Raw genomic sequence first — 12377 nt, forward strand, 5'->3', positions numbered from 1 at the left:
GAAATAATGGAAATGATCTGAATTATAATTAAAAGTTTTTTAAAAAATTCAAAAAGTACATGAACGTTTAAGTGAAAATATTAACACAAAATTGTATTTAAAATTGCATATACACAGGAAAAGAACTAATATAGGTAATATGTTTGTCTAATTTGAGAATGACTTAAGAAATTATATCAATTAGTGAGTACAAAAAATCGAATACATGAAATTATGAAAATTTAATTTGTGCCTTTTTTTGATATAAATTGTAGTGTAATTATTCCAGATATGAATTTTTTGCTAAACATATGACAAGTCAATGAGAATATCCAGCGTGAAAATAATTAAATACATATGAGCAAAAAAGTATATTTTCAAATTGTGTATATTAGCTTTAAATTATATGCAAAAAAAAAAATAAATTAACTTTAAAACTGAAAATAATTGTCTTACTTGTTACAGAAATCAGAAAAATAACTAGAAAATTTCTGACTCCAGTAAATTAGGCATACTATTGATGCTTTGAATGATATAAGAGACTTTTTTATGCGAATCAAGAGTAAAAAGTAACATATAATCAAATCTCCCTCAAATAACTCTGAAAATTAGTTACAATTAAATCAAATATCTCATATTATTCCACATAAATTTTATATTTCTCTTATATTAATAATCAACAAAATTTCTATAATAATTTTTATATAAAAATTTAATTTAATAATAATTTTAATCCTTTAAATTAAATTTCTTTCATAAATATGTATATATATATATATATATATATAGGTAAAAAACTTTAAAAACTACATTCTGTTATAATCTTTCAACTCTTTTGAAATTATAATAATAATATAGTTTCAGGATACAATCAAGGACAAATTGTTATTTACCCTTATTTACCCACCTTTTTTTTTTAATATTTGTGTATTATGTCTTTAAAGTAATCTAACTTCTCCTTTTGTAGTGCTACCTATCTACCTAGAATGCATTTTATTATTTCGAACAAAAACAAAAAAAAAAAATAACAAATAAAATGAAATTTCAACTACGTGACCAAAAACAAAACATTGAAAATATTTTCAAAATAAAAGGAAAATAAAAAATAAAATTTTCTTTATTCATTTTAGTTTTCCCACTTCTAAGTATATAATAATGTATTCAAATATATATATATATATATATAGAGTAGGAAAATTCTTTACCCTTTTAAATACACTATATGTATATGTTTAAATAAATAAAAAAGAAGAATAACAAAAGAAAATGTAAAAATAATAAATGAAATGAGTTGGTTTTGCGGTTAACGATAGCCTCATCTTATATTAAATTGAAATCGGAAACGAGGTAAACACTATGGGTTGGTAATTTTTCTTTCAATTTTTTTTTTTAATTTTCCTTATACTTTTCAAGTTAAACAGTCTAGATTTAAAGTTGAAAGTATGTATTATCCATGTTATCTATTTTTAGTATTATATTCTTACTTATATATATTTTTTCCCCGTTCTTATTGCTATTGTTGTTGTTGTTATATTCAACTAGAAATTATTTAGTATTTTCATGCTTGTTTTATTTTTTTTCCACTTTTTTATTTTTCCTTATTTTTTCCACTTTTAATTTTTCATTTCATTTTAAATGATTGTGGAAAAAGAAAATTATCTTTTAAAACAGGAAACACAAAAGGAAATTAGGATAAATTCGTAACAGAAAATTGAAAAAAAAAAAAAAATAGAAAATGAATTTTAAATTATATTATTATATATACTGAAATATTATATAATTACAGCTTATATATATAATATGTACATTTACATAAGCATACATATACATTTGTATATTATATAAGTACATTAATATAGGTTTATACTAAAAATTTTCTGATGGAATAGTAAGAGTGAGAAGTAAAAAAGAAAAATTGAAAAATAACCGGACAGAGGTGTTGTTATCTATTTAACTTAATTGTTTTAAATGATTTGTAAAATAAGTAGAAGAAAAATTATAATGTAATAATAAGAAAAGAGAAAGGATTTTCTAAGGATATTTAAGAAGTATGTACATATATATGTATGCATATCAATATAATACATATAGTACTCACATTTTTATTTTAAGTATTTCGAGAATATATTTTGTGTTAATTGTACTAACTGTAAAATATTGAACATTTCTGACTGTTAGTTAATTTCTGGAAAACTTAGCATGAAAATTTAGTTCTAAAATGTAGCGTAGTTTAAATTTGATATTAAAATATTCTATTATACTCCACGAGTCCAACCCATGACAATAAGTCCAACCCATGATAAATCAATTTCCGTTGAAAGCTCAACATGGAAACATAATTGTGTCATTAAACTTTAAATTAAATGTTATTAAACAGTATAAAACATAAAAGAATTCTAAGAAAAAGATTTTAATACAAAATAAAAAATATGGTATACCCCTATAAATATGCAATTTTTTTATTTTCATATATTCATCATAACTTTTTTCGTTACTTCTAAAAAAAAAATTTAAAAAGAATTAAAATTTTTTAAATTAAATTTTTATTATACTCAACTCGTTAATTCAGTATTTTCCGTAAATGTAAATATTTTAGCCAATCCATAACTATAAATTTTTTTCTTAATAGCTAAATAATATATAAAATTTATTGATTTTTTTTTCATGAAAAAAATTAAATTCCATCTTCCCTTAATGCTATAACCAGCCTTTATTACACAATAAATAAAATTTTAATTTCTTCTCATAAATTTTCATAATTTTACATAGTATTGGTATTTTATTATAAAATCTAAATCTATTTATATATACGACATTAAAATATTACAAACTAATACATAGTACATTTTTTAATATATATATATAGAGTAGACAATGAACAGCAAATTAAATTCAACCATTAAAAAACTGATATGACATAAAAGCAAATAAAAAAGTCAAAGTAAAAAAAAAAATATCGTTAATTACTTTAAGCTATTGTAATTCACTTTAACTTAATTATGTCACAAAACCAAAAGCAAAAAATAACAAGTAAAATAAAAAGAAACTAAAACAAATCTTACTCTTTTTAATAATATTCTGAAATTCTTTTTTTCTTTAGAAAAAAAAAATAAAAACCGCCGCCGTCTCAACCAGAAAAATTTATACATATTTCCTTGTTGTACATTTTCAAATTCATAAATTAAAAACAGTAATATAGGGTGATATAAAATAACAATTTTTTTTAAAATTGCAAATAATTAAAATGACTTTAGACAAGGAAAACAGATACTACACTAAGTACGTAGTATAGTTCTTGAAGAGATGTAAATACAATTTCTTTTCAATTTTAGCCGAATATTTTTCACATTAATAAATCATATTTTCTTGATAAAGTTCAATAATTTTTCTGATTTAATTCACATGCAAGATATTTTTTTTTAAATATGATATCCAATATAAGTAAAGTTTATTAATGCGTATGATCTCAATTGACCTGTGCCATTAAAAGTGCACATATTAAGCTTCTACATAAAAAATATGTATACATATATAAAATTTGACATTATCTACATCGATTAATGTCGATTAAAATAGCTGATCCTGTATAGAAAATAATATAAAACATAATATTATAATAAAATATGTAAATTAAATTTTCCATTAAACTAATAAAATATACCCTGTATATATCACATGAAATATAATTAGCAAAGATTTATATTAGACTGCATAATACACTAAAATCTCATTTTTATGTTTTATAGTATAATACTGTAATTATTCTAACAATCTCTTTTCTCTCTCATTCTCTTATTTCCCACACATAATTATTTTATTAGAGAAATTCATATATATACATATATACAGACGTACGATAACTACACGTACCTATATAATGTAAAAATGTAGTACAATCACACAAATTCAACAAAAAAAATAACTTTCTCAATCTCATTCTATTTTATCCTCCTACTAAAATTTCTAAGAAATTGGTTCCTTTTTTCTCTAAAACAATGTTATACAATATACCCACACGTCTATATTATGTAATTCTATTCGTACACACGTATAATTTTTTGCTTAACCTATCCTCAAGGAAAGCCTTTATTTTTTTTTTTGTGTCTTTTGAGCTGTTTTCTTCTATATTAACAACTGATGGCGCCACTTATATTCCGTGAAATTTACTTTTTTCTTTTTTTAATTTTTTTCGCATATTTAACAGTAAAATAAAACATTAAAAATGATTTCAAACCAGAAGTGGTTAAATTATTTCTCACTTAAGAATAATTAAATATTTATGAAGTATCTTTCCTCCACTTTAATCTTGTATTGTATATGTACATACATATTTACATTGGTGCATGTATATATAAATAATCTACATAATACATATGTTTATATGATGCTAATATTAAGAAGCTTATGAAATAACGTTAAAAACTTGTTAATATAATATTAAAGGTGATACATTGACTGAACTACACCCTTAACACCTCTCTCATTGTTTAAACCAAATTATTTTTCTTTTAGTTATTTTTTGTTCATTTTTACTACTTTTATGTTTTAATCGCTCTCTTTCTTTTCCTCGTTCTCGCTATATAGTCGCCATCTATATTACGTTGGTATAACAATATTTGTTTTCTTTGCTACAGATGATAAATATCCTAGATAATATAATTCTATTAGCACGTGTAATATTCATTCGTTTATGCATATACATAACATAGATTATATGCATATACATAACTTTAAATGACGTAGCTTAAATATTATTGTTATTTTAAATTTTTTACTTTTATATTTTTTTTATATATAATGACTTTATACTATATCATTTAATTACTCAAAATCCTTTAGAATCATACAAGAGAAATCCGGAAAAATAATCAAGTAAAATAATTTTATTACATATGATAAAAAAAAAAGTATTTCTTCATTTTAAAAAAAAACCACGAAAAATGCTTGTTTCTCAGTATTTCTACATGAATTAAATATTTTCGTTGTTATTATGTTAAACTACTGAGACTTTTTTAATGAATTTACACAAACAATTGAAAAAATATAAATATATACAATATTATACATACTTGACAACAATAATAGTTACAAAACAAGTATTTCATAGTTTTCGAATGATATTTTTAAAAAAGTATTGACGTAGTTCGTCAATCATGAATGAATAATACTGTTACAAATGTTGATTCGTGCATATGACTACGTATACTAAATACATTTTTGTGTATTGCTCCTAGTAAACGGTGTTCACTCAAGATTTCTGTTAATGTTTATGGAAACAAAGTATTTTAAATTTAAAAATCATAAATATTTAATAAAATGGAAAAAGTTCATAATAGTTAACGAATGCCTTAAAACTTCAGTAGGAAATTTTCCACAGACATTGCCATTTTGGCCAATTTCTGCCATCTTATTATTATTTTAGCGTATTTATCAAAACCCCTGTAATAAATTATTATTATTTTCTTATGTTTTTTATTATATTTATTATATATATCTGTTTAGTATCCGAAAATTTTACTTAGTTATGAAGAAAATTTTTATCTTAATAATTTTCAAAAAATTCAGACAATTATGTGTGAATGTTTATGAATAAATATTAATTTAATTAGAATTGACATTAATATATTATATTTAATAATAATTTATTTTAATTACAAATTTCAGTACTTAATACTCCCCTTAAAAAAAATCATAAAATATATGTTAAGATGATGCCCTAAATAAATATTTCTAACACATTTTTTTATTCATATTCTTAACGGATCCCTATAAAATTAAGGTTAATTTTTATTTCTCTACCATTTAGTTCAATTTAACTTAAATCTATATGCTATCATTACTCATATAAAAAACAAAAAAAAAAACAGAAATTTCACATTTGTGTTAACTTTAAAATCTAAAAAGTTGTATTTAAATACTGGTTATATAATTTTAAATATGTACATATAATTTGTATACAAAATATAAAAATAGGGAAAAAGGACTTCCCAACATCAAGATAATTTGTATATAAGTGTGTTATAAATAAAAATTAAAGGATCTGGAAAATATGTTCAGTTTAAATATTTTTCCTTTTTTTTTAGCATTTGGTTCAAACATATTTTTAAGTATATTCAGTCAGACCACTAAAAATTTAGTTAGAGTGAATGAAATAGAAACAATTAAAAAGAAAATATATTCAACCGGGACTATCATTCATTTTAATAGCTTTTATATACTTCTACATATGGGTGTTAGACATTTGTGTGTATATATAAATTAAAATACAAGAATACCTACGCTTAAAGAAGTATTGTATGAATGATAGTATCTATGTTTTGAATCTATCTCTTTCCTTAACATTTTTATGTGAATTTTAAGGGATTTTTTATGATCTATCATATCTTATGGGCTCTCATTCATTCCTTACCCTTCATTTTCCTTAATATACCTAACACCTATCACAAAATTCATATTGAAAGTCATAAAAAAATAAATACCTACATATACAAGTTTATGTACGTACCATAAGTTATACAACATTATTATAAATAAGGAAGTGATAATTTGTAAATGATGAAGTATAAAAATGTTAATATTAAATATAATTTTTACAACAAAATTATATAAATTTATGTTTTAATGATATTGTGTTACAAAAAAAGAAACTAAATTATTTAAGACTCATTATATTGTAAAAATTATAAAGGAACAAAAAAAATATTATTACAATTTTGTTTTACTTTATATATTTTTCATGGGAAATCGGAATGATTAAAATTTTTAATGATTAAAATTTATACAAGTTATATTTTAATTGTTATTTCAATTTGATATGGTTATTAAAAAATTAATTACTTAAAATTCACACCAAAAAAGGTTTGCTATAATATTTTTTGGGTAATAAAAAGTATGAAACGATGTACAATGAAAAAATATTGTTATATTATTTTTAGAAAGTATGTATTAAGTTAATTATTTGATTCTTGAGCTAAATTGTAGAAGAAATTAATGAGTGATTATTTAATTACTTTAAATAATAAGTATTTTTCATAAGCATCAATCATAGCTTATTTTATTTAAATTTGTATTTTTATATACTGACTTATTTATTTTTCCTAAATATTATATAGGTCAGTTTTTTAATTGGATAATTTGATAATAAATAAATGATTTAATTCAATCTAATACGTTTAGATTTAAATGGGATCCACAATGCGTGTTCGGTAAGCAAATATAAAAATTGCATCCTATTTTTCATTTGGTATAAAAATCTTCATCTCAAACTTATATTACATAATACTTTGATTTATAACAGAAAGAGAGAGAATTTTACTTAGTACTATAAATAATTTTTTTAAATTATTTTATGACCTTTTAACACGTGTATTTTGTTAAGACATTTGTCCAATAAAAGCAAACAAATGACATAATATGGTTTCATATGGGACTATTATATTCAATTTTAAGTGACAACAATTAATATTTTTATTTTCTTTTTAATTTGGACTCCTGTGGGCTATTGTATATTACTTTTCAACTTTATATAAATTGTATAGTCTAAAAACTTTTATTTTACAATTTTTTCAAAAACAATTCTATACTAAAAATCTGCTATACCAAAATATAAACTTTTAATCTCAAAAGACCAATAAATTAATTGACACTTTCTTTTGTTAGCAATTCATATAACATTTTATACACAATTGCCATGTCACTATATAATGTTTCAGTTCTTTTATGAGGTATGTAATAAGTGTTTTATTAGGTTTTTTTTGTTAACTTTTATATCATCATAAAGAACTAGATGTACATAAGATATTCACATATTATACAATTTAGTATTAATTTGGGATAAAATTTACTTTTAAAAAAAATATCATAACAATTTAAAATCCCTAAACTTCAAGTTAAAAAGATCATATATGTATTTAATTTTTTCCATTGAAGTTTTTTTAAAAAATCCCAGATAATGTTTCGAAGAAAAAAATAAAAAATTTTATATTGTGTCTTCCGTCTGAGTAATTGAATTTTAAAATTTTATCTTGTTATTGTTATTAAGGATACATCTTTTTTACTTTAACATAATTTAAGAGAACACGAAACACTACTACATTATGACCTTACCACTAAATTTGATTCACAAACAAAAGTTTTATTACAAAAATCTCTTTGATACTCGTACACATGAAAACGCCAAATTACTATCAATACTAAGTGCAGTATTAATTATATATTAAGCTATACAGGTAATTATAGAAATATTATTCTGCCCTGTAGAATGTTGTAGTGTTAAGTAAATAATTTTAGAGAAGCAAGTCAATTTAAATATACTGCTAATCTACGATTTTAATTGCTTCATATACTGCTAAAATTATTATAAGTAAATAATCCTTAAATACATAATACTATTTATACATAAAAATTTATTTATTCAAGCCTATGCTTTCACTATTTAACTTGTAACCTGTTACCCGCAATTATAAAATAAAACTATAAAATAACAAACAATAAAATCTTTTCACAACATTTAATATAATTTCATGGTGTTAATTCTTATTGCCGCAACTGAACATACACACCTACTTTGCTCATATAGTTCTAGATTCTAAAGAAGAAAAATTGGTCAAAATAAAATATTCTGGGAAAAACAAAATAAATAAAGTTAGATACTTTTTCTATTTAAAAAAAAAAACTCCTTTTTTTTGTTTCTTTAAACACATAAAAAAAAACTTTTTAGTACCCTTTCCCTTGCATACTTTCAGGGATCGAACAATACAATTCATATTAATTATATCTTGTACTATAAAATTAGGTAAACTGACAATTGTTGAAATTATTTTGGAATATAAAATACATATTAAAAAATATGTAGCTATATTTGGACAAAGATCTATATTGGAAAATATTTGATTGTTTACGGAAATAGAATACAGATTCTATCTTCAACTTCAATCCGTATATTATCAATTTGTTAATACCTTCAACCTTTAAGTGCACTGCATGTAAGCTATACATTTTAAGACAGTCATTATAAGCGTTTAAGACGAATAAATCCTTGCTTTTCTTTCATATATAAGTTCATATCAAATATAAGTTCATCTTTAACAACTTTATAATTGGAAACCGCTTAGTTTCCTACCAATGCATTATAAATTTCTAAATTTGCTTTGTGATACTAGTCTTTCATTTAAATGACTAAATTATAAACTAAATACAAAATAATTAATACATTATGCTTAAAAAAAAGCTAAAGTATAAAGGAAAATGATAAAGAAAGAGGTCGAGAAGTAGAAGCATAACAGAGAATAATAGAATTTTCCAACCGAAAGATCTGACCATGAAAAATGATAAAGTTTTGTAATATTAACTATATACGAGTACTAAATGCATACATACATGCACAAATATACCTAAATAACATATTGTTCGTTGTTTGTAATCACCAAAAATTATTTTTCCTGTAAAATATGAGAACCTGATGTTATAATGTAAAACCCAATGTTTTGGTACACTAAAAACAAAACCTAACAAACCTTAAAGTAACAAAAAAAGAGAAAAATGACAAAAATAAAAAAGCTATAAAAGGATGTTATATGACTATAGTGGTTAAATTTTTTTATCCTTCCATTCATTTTTTTTAACACCATATTCTTCCATATATCAATAAAGAAACCAAAGTAAAACCGAGCAAACGAAGGAAATGGAACATGAAGACCATCTAGAAAAAGAAACAAAATACTAACTATAAAGTACTTATCACACTAAAAAAAAAAAGAAACCCAAAAAAAGGCAAAAGATAATGAAAAAATCCTTTGAAAAATAAGAATTTGTTATTCTCCTTTTGCACTCATATTTTTAAAGTGTAAAAAAGAAAATGGTTATTTTACTAAGGTATGCCACCTGATGTCCTTTTATTTTAAACGCTACTCTCCACATAACAATTATTTCTATATATATATATATATACATAAATGTGTATTACATGCTTGTAAGTTACTAAAACAATATTGGATTAGGATGTGTCGTCTATACCATGGTTATTATGTTTTGTCTTTTAGTTGAATCTTCATAAAAAATAATAAAATATATATGTACCTTTAAAAATGAAATAATCTTAGATTATAATTAAATTTAGGTGAACGAAAAAAGCATATTTCCTGAATTTTGTTATCGTCCATGTTACATATAGTAATGTAACTTAGGGATGAGAAGAGAACACCAACACATTTGTGGAGGTGCTGACGGCGCATTGCCTCTTAGGGAAAATGGCCAAGACGCTTGTAGTCGCGACGACGCGATGTCTGTATTGGATGACGCAATATCCTGCTCTACCTTCTCTTCTAAAAGATAGAGCAAGATAATGCGGAGGTGGAGGATATGCAACATGTTCTTTATGATTCCCCGTCTCTGATAGGGAAGAGGAAGTGCATCCTGAAGGTTTTCTTTTATGTCAGGGACTTGTCAGGGATATCTTTGGCGCTGCTTTTGAAATTACGTGGGAGTTATGGGGTGATTACGTGGAGGTTGTAGGGTATTAATTTGAGAGCTGCCGATAGGCCTTCTTGTTGATCTAGTATATGTGATTCATTTGGGTGACCAGACCCCTCAGTAAAATTACTAAAGGATTAACACAAAATTTCAAAAATTAAATAAAAATAATTTAAAATTAAAAAAAATTATTCTTATATGCAATATAGAAAAAATTGTAATTACATTTCAAAGCAGACGAACGTAAAATTATTATTCATCCCATTTCCAATTCTATAAATTCCTAAAAAAATTTTGTACCAAAAATTCTCTTTGCATTTATTAAAACTTTTACTGGTTCCGTAAAAGTTTTTCATAAAAACAAAAATGAGCTACATAAAAAAAATTGTTTTTAAAATTTAAAATTTTAAATTTTAATATAATATTACAATGTAATTTTTCGATATGTTTTTCATAACATACTCTTATTTTGAAGTAAACAAGAGTATACTGAAATTAGAAAATATAGTGGATGCATATAGCATGTACATAATATAAATTTACAAAATACAAAACGTTTTTCTCTTCATCTTTGTAATACCCTATGAGTTTATTATTATCTAACCTATAACTTGTTGATGTTTTCATATCATATTAAATAGAAATTAAATAGAAAAATATATTATAAATCTTATGATTTGCAATGACATATTATGAAAATTTAAAATAATTATGTAGTCAATTTGTTGAATTTCGTTATATAAGTTAACAAGGCTTTACAATTCGAATATCGAATAAGTATAAAAGGGTGCACTTACGGACGAAGAAACTTAAAGTCGTGCTTATATATGTGCAATGCATTTTGTAAATAATTAGTTAAAAAGTAGAAGCAATAGAATTTCATAAACTTCGAATACAAGCATATAGTAAGAAAATAAAAATTAATTTAAAACAATTGTGCGTACGTATGTCATATAGCAAATTATTTGAAAAAATTAGTGAACGAATGCGCTCAGTCTTGTTGTCAGTTAACAGCATAAAATATGTGAGGTATTGTGATCTCACATATTCTACCCATTCACTTCAACGGAAAGGCATTTTTCAATTTAAGAGAAACTTTAATAAATTATCTTGCATCTCAGTTGTATCTACTAATTCGATTTGAATATGAAAACACACTGTATAGATATCTGATTTAATTTTGGAGTTGAGACGAATTGATAAATTTACAGAGTATGTTAAGTTGCGACTGCACAATATTGTTTTAACTCAACTGCTATTTGGATTTGTATACTATCTTTCATTGACTAAAATAATATTGTAATCTGTAAAAACGTAAAAATTTTTAGCATCAAATTTTAAAATTACAACATTATACAATCCCTACAAAATTACAATCCCTAATAAATTGTGTTTAAGTACATAATGTACTTATATAGAACTTTCAAAACAATATTCATAAAATACTAACCGGTTCATTATAATAATATGAAATTTTGTTCATAAATATTTTATAATATTGTTATTATAATGCACATTATACACAGAGAAAAAAAAATTATGCACTTATACTATATTTGTCTTTATAAACTTTGTGTTCCCATACATATAAAATTACAATTATGATTTGGACTTGTATACTACAAAATTTTCATAATATTTAAAATTTAAAATAAGATTCTTGTTTCGAAAAAAACAAAAAATTATTAAAATGAGAATAGTTTTTACTTTAAAATTTTAACTTGCAAAATTTTGAATAAATTTACATTTTATTACTCTGCATACAAATTTTATATTCCTTATACTTTTAAATTTTTATAAATTCATACATTTTGTTGCATATAGCAGCATACATACCTAGTTGCATGTCAAGTATATAAATATACACAAACATTTATAATATGTTGACAATATTACATAATAATGAACTATATAATAATATACTGTAA

This window comes from Condylostylus longicornis, unplaced genomic scaffold, assembly GCF_029603195.1.
Source record: "Condylostylus longicornis isolate FDR11 unplaced genomic scaffold, ASM2960319v2 ptg000107l, whole genome shotgun sequence".
Classification (NCBI taxonomy): Eukaryota; Metazoa; Arthropoda; class Insecta; order Diptera; family Dolichopodidae; genus Condylostylus; species Condylostylus longicornis.